We start from the raw sequence: 12,863 nt of genomic DNA on the forward strand, positions 1-12,863 counted from the left end.
AATAGTAGCGACTATGGGAGCTGGTCTCCTTTGAACCTGAAGATATCTACGACAGAGATATTGCTTTTAATGGGAAACGTGTGTGAGAAGTTGGCCTGGTATATGCTGTCCACTAGTTACAGTGGGCACCCTGTACCAGTCCAAACGGATGTATGACGATACAACGCATGCTATTACAACGCATGGTATTACAACGTATTTTTTACAACGCATAGTCTGTTTCAATGAATGTTTTTACAATGATAACCTTTACAACACAAAATATATAAAATGCATTAAAAGAGCCATTACAACGCAAAACAATACTACGCATACCATTACAACGCATAAATATATTAATAAAAAATTTGTAAAATACCTCCTGGCACGGGATGCAGGGAAAATAGGGGTTTTGGGTGGGTAAGTGTATTAAAATGTGGGCCGAAACTGTACACAGATATTTTTCTAAAAATACTCTATTACAAAATTAATACTCAGGTATTGATTTTAATACTGGAGTATTTCTAGCATATTGAAATTTTGCAAAAAATGTAATACACATTTTAAAAGTCTGCACATTTGAGAAATAACATAATATAATAAATACTTTTAAATATCGTAAAATAACATAGTTTAAAAGGAAGACTGTCTAAAAGAAAACAAGCGGACCAACATTTTATGAGCTTGGCTCGAACACAAGTCCTACAACAGTTTCAATGACATGAACTACAGCCTCAAGCACACAAAATAGAGGAGAAAACAGACACAATCCAAATAAACGGTCATAAATGAAAATTAAAATTAAAATATATGTTTTCACATGATATAAACAAGAAAAAAGCCATAAACACAATACATATTTTCACGAAAATAATGGTGGTACCAAAAAAAAGGTATAAAAAGAAGACATCCACCATTTTTGTTCGACTGACTACCAGCGAGAGCACACGCTTTTTTGGCTGCGTCTCTCTCTCTCACAGAAAATCTCACTGTGACATCACATAAAAGCCTCTCCAATCAAGCAAGTAAGTAAATTATATTGCAAATGAACATCTTGCTTACATTTTAAAATCCACAAAACATTAATTTTATAAATGTTCATTAATTTAGTTTATCAAAAACCTTTTGAATTTGTAGAACCGAGAAAAATATTAGTTTTCGCATAATAAACTCAAAAGTAAGTCAAATAATAAAACACAATATTTAAAGGATTTAAAAACCATTTAACAATGTGTTTGTAAAAATTTTAAAATAAATAATGTGAAATGTTTTATTGAGCCAGCCTCAGATGATAAGATATATAGTGGTGCTGAAAATGATATTATCAATAAATGTATAATAATTCAACGTTGTTCTTTTTTAATCAAAAACATGAAATGTGCTGTTCAAAAAAAAATATTTAGATACCTCTAAGGTCTACATAAGTGTGAAAAAAAAGGAAAATGTTGCTAAATGAATTAGTGACTGCAAATATAACGCTTTAAAAATGAGTTTAAAAAACATTTCTATTATGTTATGAAGTAGCAAACTTGTCAAAAACAAGACGTGAATTACTGAGTTAATTTTAAAAGATTCACAAGATAGTCAAAATAGGAGTGTAAAGGAGGATTGTGGTGATTTTTTAAAAGTGGTCTGATATTTTTGCTAAAATAGGTGGATAGTGTTGGACTAATATGAAATATTATAAATACAAAGTGGTGCATACAAGCGAAAAAAATGTAAAACGAGGTTTGAAAGTCAATTACTGTTAAAACCTATTCTTTTGAACCCAAATTTTTCTTCTTCTTCAAAAAATAAAAAACACAAAGCATCCAAATTCCATAAAACCTTCTTCAAACTACCACAGAACTTTTAGAGGTGAGTTCATTTAAACCAAAAATCATTATCAGGGAAAAAAAATCAGTTTAAAACCATAAAAATATTTCTAATCTTTTTTTAAATTACTCTAGGACAGTGCTTTCCAAAGTGTGTGTCCCGACACAGTGCTGTGTCGCCTCCAGTGTGTGGGTGTGTCGCACTGCGATGACGTCGGCCGGCATATTAAGGCTAATGCTTGCATGCAGTGACGCAGTACAGTACAGCGACGTACGGAGAGGAAGGAGAAGCGTTAGGCGAGCGTGAAGCCTTGTTCCCTTTCCCATGGAGAGACCACGGAGCCGCCTCTGTTCCCCAGGCACTCAGTAAGTGAAATCTTTGGTATTTTAAAACTCCATTTAGGCCGCCCGGGATTGCGTTTACAAGTGGGTCGGATTTCAGCACACCCGGTAATTATAGTTGGTTTAAAGACCGAACTACCCCCACCCCCTCCAGTGTAGATTTCTGCAGGTCAAAGCTGCTTGGCTCCTGGGTATTTTACCATTCTGGCTAGTGTTGAAAAACCACTCGAGATAACCATCCAAATCCGGCATTTTTAACCTTTGAAATGTAATTGTAAAGACTCAAATAAAATACAAAGGCCATAACGAGTATCCTGGAATTTTCGAAATTCTTCCTATTTTAATTTAAGGTTAACAGACGTAGAATTACGGTGTCGAAAAGGAGCCCAGAAGACTTGACACAAACTATTTATTAAAGTGCCATAATCTGGTCTGTCCAGAAAGTTACATTTTGTGCAAATGGTTGATGTTTTCCCAGAAAAGTGTTTCAACCCTCTCTCCGGAGTACTCGTAATCAAAGGATGGAGCCTGGCAGGGTGTTCTGATAAAGTCAACAAGAGAGACTAATCACGGCGGTAATTGTACAGGGATGTAAAGTTACTTGCCATTGGAGTTTAGGAGTGTTACTTGCCATTGTTTTTTATATTTGACTTTGATAAACAAAACCAAGACTCTTCACATGCGAAGCGGCAAAATAACTTTTAAAAACAGAACCTTGCACATTACAGTAACGTGGTCTTTCTTCACATTCGTGCTGGCAGCGCCTTAGTACAGGTCAAATTGAAAGAAATGGACCATGAGTTTGACTCGGAGTAGCTAATGCTTAGTATTCCTAAGTGTTTGGTAGCATACGTAATGAGCATATTTTGCATGCTAAAAACAAACACTGTAATTATATTTGTTTCCTGAGCCACTCGTGGTGTGTTTAATTTCTGAACAGCTCCTGACAAAGCACTGTATTTTATTTGCAACTTCATAGTCTTTCCCCCCCCCCCCAAAACAGATGTTTAACACATGAACTTTATTCCCTTAACACATGCCCTTTCCTTGTGTACTTGGTTTTAATTTTAGTTGGTTTACTGATATTACTGGAAATTAACAGCCACCCTCCATGAGCACGAATGAATATGGGTCAGCGGAGCCTCTGGTCTAAAACCATGGCTGCCCTGAAACCACTGTAACCCAGCAGTAAGTAATTAGCCACCTTTCAGAAAAGAAAGTCCTTGCTTCGCACAGTGGGAGACATGCCCCACTGCCAAGAAAAACACTCTTCTGCGTAGCACTTTGCTGTAGTGAAATCACTTCTGCGTGTGCTTCCTGGAGCCCAGAATAGAAAACGAGGAGCATTTTGAATTTTACTTCAGTGGATAAGTTTAATTTAATTTTCTGTGCTACTGAAGTAAACTTCATGCAACTGCTACAGGGGAAATCGAGTGTATTCACAACCAACCACATACATGAAGCTCCCTTGCCTGCTCTGGAGAGCTGCCACCATAGCTGAATTCAGGATTGCAATAACTAATCACAATCCTGGGCACCATGGCAACAATTACTGAGCAACTTGGCAGCTCACATTATAACTTTTCTTCTCTCTTTACACAATAAACAATAAACCGTAGAAAATGAATATTAAAACTAACAAAACTCACCACTTTAAATATCCCCCCCATAACACCTTCCTCCTACATAATAGACAAAACACATCATTTAATTACACAATCTTGAAACCTGGCAGGCGCATGATGTTGGCTGCATCCATTACCCCACGAATCACCAACTTAATGTCTCTCCCTTTCCACACTTCTCATCATGCCCTCCATCACTCTGCCATCCACTCCATTCTTACAACACCCCGCTTTTGCAATTTCCGTATCATCCATCAACATAAATCTGCTGCATCTCTGTTCCCCTCATCCCTACCTTCCCATTTTTTTCTCACTACATCAGTTCTTTCACAACACAGTGCCACCCTCCTTATATTCCTTCATAGTGGTGCAGTTCCATGCAGACAACAGCTGGGTCGAACTGGGCCAGAAAATAGTCCTGGCATCAAATAAAAGTGGCCCCCCATCAGGCTCAGCCCCAGGACTTTTTATTTGAGTGGGCCAAGGGTGCATTCGGGTGGGCCACTGCGGGCCCGATTTGTCATGTATATGTCTAGTCAGGCCTGCTCAGGGCCCTCCTTTATCTCTCCTTAGTCTTACAAGGGTCAGAAAAACACATTATTTTCTTTCCAAATCTCTTTTTATATGTTATCACTTTTAAAAAGTGTTTTTTTCTATGTTATGCCCCTTTGATGGAAAGAGGAGGTTTCTGAGGTGAGAGTATCAGGCAAGTGACACTCTCGGGCTCTTCCTCGGATTCCCTCACTGCCGCCCTCCTCCAGTGCCCCTAATCTCTTCACAGCCCCTCCCCCTCATGGCCTCTTCCTCAAATTCCCTCACTGCCACCTTCCTCCAGTGCCCCTCATCTCTCTGTGTCCCCTTCCCCAATGACCTCCTTCTCGGATTCCCTCACTGCTACCCTCCACCAGTGCCCCTCATCTCTCCGTTGCCCCTTTCCCAATGACCTCCTCTTCGGGTTCCCTCATTGCCACCCTCCTCCAATGCCCGTCATCTCTCCGTAGCCCCTCCCCCAAACACCTCCTCCTCCTCGGATACCCTCTCTGCCACCCTCCACTAGCGCCCCACATATCTCTGTAGCCCCTCCCCCATTTACCTCCTCCTCGAATACCCTCTCTGCCACCCTCCACCAGTGCCCTTCATCTCTTCCCAATGACCTCCTTCTCGGATTCCCTCACTGCCATCCTCCACCAGTGCCCCTCATCTCTCCATAGCCCCTCTCTCATATACATTTCATTTGTTGTATAGCACTACTTGCAGTGTAGGGTGTCACAGTACTTTACATCATGCACACATTATACAGATACAATGAATTATACAAGTACGTAAATCAGTCTACAGGGAATGTCACATAAAACAATGAGCATTGCAAGGTGTAGGAATCACATTTCACCCATACTGGTGGGCAGTATATTTTAAGAGGGTTTGGTCTGGAGAAATACAAACTCAGGATTTAAAGAGGTCTCCAGTGCTTGGGGGTTGGCTTTACTAACATAAATGTATATCTGCCCAAACAAACTATTTTTTTAGCAACATTAGAATAATAAAAGACCTGGAAAGTTCTAACTAGATCACAACACAAAAAAAAGCTAAGTTCTAACTATACTATTCAGGTTTGCATGCAGCTCTTTGATGACAGTTCATAGGCCACTGTCCTATTTGTAACTTCTAAACTGCAAGGAACACACAAATCTCTGTGACAAAGGCAGTAACCCAATGAGCTATCCACATAAAATACAGTTTATCTGCATTTCAAAACTACCAAAAGACAAATGGTTGCTCTTCAGCAGGATCATTAATCACCAGATTTATCTAGAAAATTTTTATTATAAATGAAGCATACATGAAGTATGTGTCTTGCTGGGCTTGCCTTGATTTTAAAAAGAACAAATAGCCACACATTCTCTTACCTGCTGGTTCCTCCTCACAGCCATCTAATAAGCAGCTGTCGGCCAGGAAAGGTGAATCAGGGTGAACAAACTTTTTTCTCCAGCGTGGAATCGAAAAGGAAATACCCAGGCTGCAGAACGGGTAAAGTTACAGTTAAGGTTGCCCGGTGCCAAAGAAAGGATTTGTCCCCTTCCAGTGATCCAATTGTGCGTGCACGAGTGGACGGGGACGCAGCCCACCTTTCTAAAAGGCGATGCGTGATTGGGGGTGCCTGTGAGAGAGCCCAGGCACAATCACGCAACTCCTAGGAATAAAAGCAACCTTCGGAAGAACGTTTTAAATTGAAGTGGCCTTTTACTACTGGCCTTCAAGACTTCACTGCCAGGGCCAGTCTCATGTTTGGGTGGGCCAGTCTCATGTTTGGGTGGGCCAGGCTCATGTTTGGGTGGGCCTGGCCCACCCGGCCCACCCACTAGAACCGGGCCTGCCCCCATTAGTTAATTATACAGCTAGTAAAGTGGCCAATGTTTGAAAATGAGGGCAGTTGCGACACACTGAATGAGTGATTCGTAAGGTATTCACTTCTTTGGGTCATCTCTGTGTGTGTGAGTATGTGTATGTGAGAAAGAGAGTGTGCTCGAGTCTGGAAATGTCACATATTTGTATGCACATTTATGCCTAGCAAACACTAACAGACCTGGGGCTGACCAGGCTTCTCCAAATTTCAGAAGATACTTTTCCATTAGTGTGGATCATGTAGTCACAGAAGCAAGCTGCCTCAGTTCGGCTTCTCTAATTCTAATCTAGACATTCATTTTTAAAGCTGCGCACTTGAAAAACCATGTTCAAATAACCTGTGTTACATAATTACCATCCTATGACTGCTCAGTTACTTGTGCACTAAAGTGAGCCTTACTGTATGCTGGATTGAGATGTTTGTGTATATAACTGTAAAACTAGAGTTGTTCAGTTAGCCATCAAGGGGTAGTGTTGCACTCTGGTTGTTTATACGTTCCGAAAGTCACGTTTCAAGCAAGCGTTTTTTTTTTTTTTGCTGTTAAGTAAATGCTTTGTTTATATTTCTGACTTTCAAAATTGGTTGAGATTCCAGCTCTGTGTTTACTGCTTACTCTTCCAGTGTAAATTCATTGTCATATAGCTGGGTCTGAACTGAGGTGGCACAGTGAGCTAAAGAATGATGATGGATTCAACCCAGATCTGTGACTGGGGGTCAGTGTCTGTAAAGTTTCAGCGCTCCGTCCATCATCTCCTTGTGTTTGCTTCGTTATTTTCTAGACCAATCTTAAGTCCTTTGAAATTATTGACTAGATTAGAACTAGATTATTGAAAGATGGCAACACAGCTCGGGCAACAGTTTGATTTCCTAACCATTTTAGAGGTTTCAGAAACGTGGTTCTCCAACTTAATTAGAATTTCCCGTGGGCAATGTTGGCGTGGCTCTTCCACCTTCAATGTCATGTTTTCCGCGTGCCGCACTGCTACCTCATTTAGTTTGCCTGTCTCTGATCCAGTCAAAAAGGCTTCAGTATCATAGCGGAAGAATATGTGGTTGTTTATGTGATTATCTCTTGATTGCGTCCTGTTCAAATAGGTAGATTCAAAATGAGACAAATTGTTTTTTAGGAAAGTAAGAAATCTAGTTTGGCGGGGAAGACCATGGCATGGAAATGTAAGGGCCTTCTGATAAAGGATGGAATATAATTGTGGGTTCTGGACAGCTCACTTGGCATCCTGAGTCAGTCCGAGCCAGCGTCAATGCAGTTATTACTTCTGACCCCCCAATGCTGAGAGCTCTGATTTCACATGATTATCTACTACTCAAATCCTGAAAGGATACTAGAGAATGAGGACTGTAAGCAAGGCGTAAGAATGTTAAACTCCGTATCTCATGTCCTTCCTATCTCTAGATTTCCAAATTTCTTCATTTTCCCGGAAGGCAAACAGAAACTCCAAATGGATAAGTTTATAATTAGGAAGCGAAAAGCTGGTGAAGATGGCGTTTGCGAAGAACAACATGTAGCAGCTATTGAATAAAGTACCCAAGAATCAACTGAGCGGTCTGTCTCAGTACGTAAGAAGTGTAAAGGGAAAATCTCCAATCCTCGTTTATATAATAAAGCTTATATGAAACTGGGGTTCACATTTTCTGGTAATGAAAACCATCCTTGCCCCCAGTGTTTAGTTTGTGGGGAAATACTTGCAAATGAAAGTATGGTACCAAATAAGTTAAACATTTTACCACAAAACACAGCCATTTGTCAGGAAGCAGTCTGCATCATTTACAAAGAGAATGAAGACATCAGAGAAAGCTCAAAAGGCAAGTTACTTGGTTGCTCAAATAGTTGCCAAAACCAAGGAACCACACACTGTTGCCGAAACCACCATAAAGCAATCTTGCTGTGCTAATGTTCGAACAATGTTTGGGGCAGAATTTGAGATAGAAGTTAATAAAATCCCTTTGGCAGATAACACAATTGGAAGACGTATTTAAGATATGTCTGCTAACGTTAAGCTACAAATGAAGGATATTTTCCAAGACGATAATATGGTCTTTACATTGCAATTGGACGAATCAATGGATGTCAGTGGGTTAGCTCAATTACTGGTTTTTATACGTTTCATTCATAGTGACAGAATTATTGAGCAATTCCTGTGTTGCCTAGAACTTCCCTTGAGAACTAGAGGTGAGGATATATTTACAACTTTAGATTGCTTCGTGAAGGAAAATAATTTGCGCTGGTTAAATTGTGTCGGGATATGGACAGATGGTGCACCCTCAATGGTTGGCTCAACAAAAGGTTTTATCGCTTTAGCAAAGTAAGAAAATGCAAATATCATATTTACTCATTGCTTAATGCATCGTGAGGCACTAGTCGCGCAAACCATTGGAAATGAATTAAGAAAAGTTATGAACAAAGTGATTCAAATTGTCAATTACATTAAAAGCAGACCTCTTTAATCACAAATATTTGCTCATATTTGTGAACAAATGGGGGCAAGGTTTAAAAAGCTCCTACTGCACACAGACGTTCGTTGGCTCTCAAGAGGCCGCGTGCTTTGTCGTGTATACGAATTGCGGGAAATTATGCTTAAGCTTTTTGAGGAAAATCAGCAACACGAATTCTGCGATCTAATTCAAGACAAACTTTGGTGCACAAAATTGGGATATCTTGCTGACATATTTGAACATTTGAATAAAATTAACACCAGTATGCAAGGAATAGGAGAAAATATCTTAACAGCAGTAGATAAAATGTGTGCTTCCAGAGACAAAATAAACATTTGGGAAAGGAAAGTGAAAGAAGGCAGTTTTGAAATGTTTTCCAAAACTGATGAGTGCCAGCTGAAAAATTAGATCAGCCCGCTGATTGTTGACCATTTAACATTGCTCAAAGAGGAAGTTTATCATTACTTCCCAAATGTTGAAATCCAAGACTAGGATTGGATCAGAAATCCATTTCTTTCAACTGCAACTGGGAACTTTTCACTAACTGAAGAAGAAGAATTAGCTGAAATAAAAAATGATCGAAGTATGTTCATAATGCATGCAGAGGGTGATTTAGACAGCTTTTGGATTCGTGTTACAAAAATGCATCCAAGCATAGGTAAAAAAGCGTTAAATATTCTCTTGCAGTTTTCTACTACATACATTTGTGAAGTACGATGACAAACTTAAAGACACTGAAACGTGGGTGCTTGAAAATGCTGGATGATGAAATGCGGGTGTCTTTATCAAATATTCAGCCAAATATTTACCAGCTGTGTTCATCCTATCAGTCTCATATTTCTCATTAAACTAGTAAGACAAGTGCTGTTGGTTTTTATTAAAATTTTGTAATTCTTGTGCTATGAGAGACAAAAGAGCAATTTGGAAGAGCAAAATGCAAGGAGGAAATTTTGAAAGGTTTTCCAAAACTGCTAAGTGCCTGCTGAAATGTTATATCAGCCCCCTGATTGTTGACCACTTAACATTGCTCAGAGAGAACCTTCATCATTACTTACCAAATGTTGAAACCCATGAAAATGCTTAATGCCGAAATGCGAAATATTGACCAGCTGTGTTCATCCTATCCACCTCATTCATCTCAATAAAATAGTAAGTGCTGTTGTTTGTATTCAAAGTTTTTCATTCTCGCACATATTTACATTGTTACTCATAAAGGACAACATGTTTTGGTAATGTATGTGTGTTATATTACAAATCTTATGTTGTTCTTTTAAAAATCAATTAAAGGTTTTCGTGAGATATGTTGTGTACCCATGAATTTTGATATTTACAATTTATATGGCATATAAGTATTTGTCCTTATGTCTTATATCCAGTTAATTTTACCTCAAAGTACTGAATGGAAAAACATATGGCTTGTCTTATTTTCTGTTGCCTTTTGGCACGCTGCGATGAGGAAAGCGGTCCCACCTGAGTTCAATGCGCAGAGACCGGCTGATAGGTTGAATGATAGTTTTACCACTCACAATTCCCCCTTCCTGAACGGATTTTTGTATAACTCATATTCAGCAAGGCAACAGGTGGACTTTGTGCATTGTTGAAAGGGTTGGCAGTGCGTGCACCCACCCCCCCCCCCCAAATCACTGGGGCATGTGTCAATGTGTCCATGATTATATTCTTGTTTCAGGCAAAAGCCTAACCTTGCTTACACCCGTTTTGCCAGTCACTGTCTTTGTTAGAACAGATTCACTATTGCTTTATTAACCTTCCTGCTTCTCAAATTTATTTTGTCAAAAGTTTCTCGGGGGGACAATCCCCCCCAACCACCCTGAGGTGGTTTGGGCTCGCTCGCTGCGCAAGCTCGCGTTACCGTTTCCCTAATTGAAGATTCTATAAAAGGTGTGTCACCAACATGAAAAGTTTGGAAAGCTGTACTCTAGGAGATCTAAAGAATAAATCAACACTTGATACGAAGAAGAAGGAAGTGATATCATTAAAAAAGGTATATTTAAACAAAAATAATAAATGTAATCAATATTTTTTCAACAGGAAAATGTCTTCTTATAATGATGGGTTAGTAATCTTTTTTTTAAAGGAACTTACTTCTGCCTCATATTAGATGCAGAATACAAAAGAGGTACCACTTAGTAACCCAATAAATTAATAACCATGTGTAAGGTACATAACAGGATAAAATCTTAACTTTATAGATGCTTACCTCTCTAAAAAAAAGTTGATAATGTATCGAAGAGGCAGAATAGTGAAAAGATTCATATTAAATTCATGAACCTAACTGCAACTGTATGCAAAACTCACAAGTCGAATGTTTTTAATGAAATATTGTTTTCTAAAATTTCCATTAAAAATTGCATATTGATAACATTGTATAACTTGTTTTCCTAAAAAAATGCAATTAACTTTTTCAAAAAGGGTTATCTATTTAAAAAATAAAAGGTATATGATATAACAGATATCAACAGTCAGTAAAGACCTTACACTAAATCCATAGAACACCAGCTTTGCCAGACCTTCAAAAGAAAAGAAACAGCATCTTCAGAACCTCAACAAATAATTGTAAAGGTAAGTTCTTTAAAAAAAAAAAAAGATAGAAAAAGTTTAACTACCACCTTTTTCTCCAAAACGACCAACACACCAAATAATCAATAAAAAATAAACCAAAGCTATATCCTTTTCTCTTCCAGCATAGAACAATCAACATTGTAAAGATCAACTTTAGAAACAACAGAGTCCAACTTGAAGCAGTCAAGCAATACAAAAGGTAAATTCTACTGAATCAAATTCATAAATGTATTATTTTTTTTCCAACAGGAAGAATTAAAAATGAAACAAGCAAAGCAGTTAATCATCAATAAATGTTTTTATAACAGATTTTGCAAAAAAATCAAAACAAAAAAAAAACCCATCTCTAAAAATAGATTAAAACTTACAATTTTTCCTACATTTTCTTTTCATTTCAGATAATGTCAACAAATAAGACAGCAAATTACATTACATCAAGCAAGGGAAACCGCCTCCTAAAGCATGCAGGGTACATTTATTGCAAGGAGAGACTAACAGAACCAAGGTGTGTTTGAAGGTGTGTGCATTACTACTCAACCCATTGCACAGGTAGAGCGGTTACTCTGGGTGACTGTCTTAAAAACCACAGACCATAACCACTCTGCCTCTGCAATGGAGATTGAGGTGAGAGAAACAATTAATGAAATGAAGGAAATTGCAAGCACCTCCAATGACTCCTGGGGTTCCATTTTGAGGGAGGTGGCACAACATGTCCCAACTCATGTTGCCAGCAGTATGCCCATTATACCCAATCTGAGACTAATTATACAACGCAAAAAACAGGCAAGTAACACAAAAAGACTTACACCACAAACCTTCTCTCACATTCTAATTCCTCCTGAACTCTCTGTTTCTGACGAACCTTTTTTACTGCATGACAACAAAAACCCTCTGAAAAGAATCCTTATCTTTAGCACACCCCGTAATCTATTTAAATTGGAGAATAGTGATGTTTGGATGATGGATGGGACATTTAAAAGCACGCCCCATCCTTTCACCCAAATATACACCATTCATCCTAAAATTACAAATACAGTAGTCCCCTTAGTATACACTTTCCTACCTGATAAACAATCCAAAACTTACACTGAACTTTTAACAGTGTTAAAATCAAAAACATCCAACAAAAGTCCTAGGAAAATTATTATTGATTTTGAATTTGCAATGATTAATGTGATTTCCAAAACGTACATGGATACCCAAATTCAAGGATGTTTTTTCCACTTTTCCCAGGCATTTTGGTGTAAGATACAAAAAACATCCTTAGTTGTGGATTACGTATCGGATAGCAAACTGCAATTCGAACTAAAAAAAACTAACTGCACTTTGCTTTGTTCCTCCTGATAGTGTAGACTAGTACTACACTGCAATTACAGAATCAGACTTTTATACCACAAAGACAAATTGGCACCCTTAAAAAATTATTTTTAAGACACATGGATTGGGCATCTAAGCAGGTCGGGTAGCAGGAGGAAGCCACGTTTCCATGTGGAGTGGGTTTCTATGTGGAGTGGTGGAACTGCTACTCGACCTGCTTAGAAGGAGGAGCAAAGACAAACAATGCCATAGAGGGATAGCACAACTCCTTCAATCATTCAATTGGCAAAGCACACCCAAACTTTTATCATTTTCCGGAAACTTTGAGGAAGGAGCAAAGTTTCCAAGAAA

At 38.6% G+C, this 12,863-nt stretch overlaps 1 long non-coding RNA gene across 1 annotated transcript; it reads left to right on the forward strand.

The window, feature by feature from the left end:
• Positions 1–11,156: 11,156 nt before the first annotated feature.
• Positions 11,157–11,740, forward strand: LOC146811780 (uncharacterized). Its single transcript, XR_014965834.1, has 3 exons — positions 11,157–11,195; positions 11,318–11,394; positions 11,594–11,740. It is a non-coding gene; the product is annotated as an uncharacterized LOC146811780 (long non-coding RNA).
• Positions 11,741–12,863: the final 1,123 nt, after the last annotated feature.

This window comes from Triturus cristatus, chromosome 7 (genome assembly GCF_964204655.1).
Source record: "Triturus cristatus chromosome 7, aTriCri1.1, whole genome shotgun sequence".
Classification (NCBI taxonomy): Eukaryota; Metazoa; Chordata; class Amphibia; order Caudata; family Salamandridae; genus Triturus; species Triturus cristatus.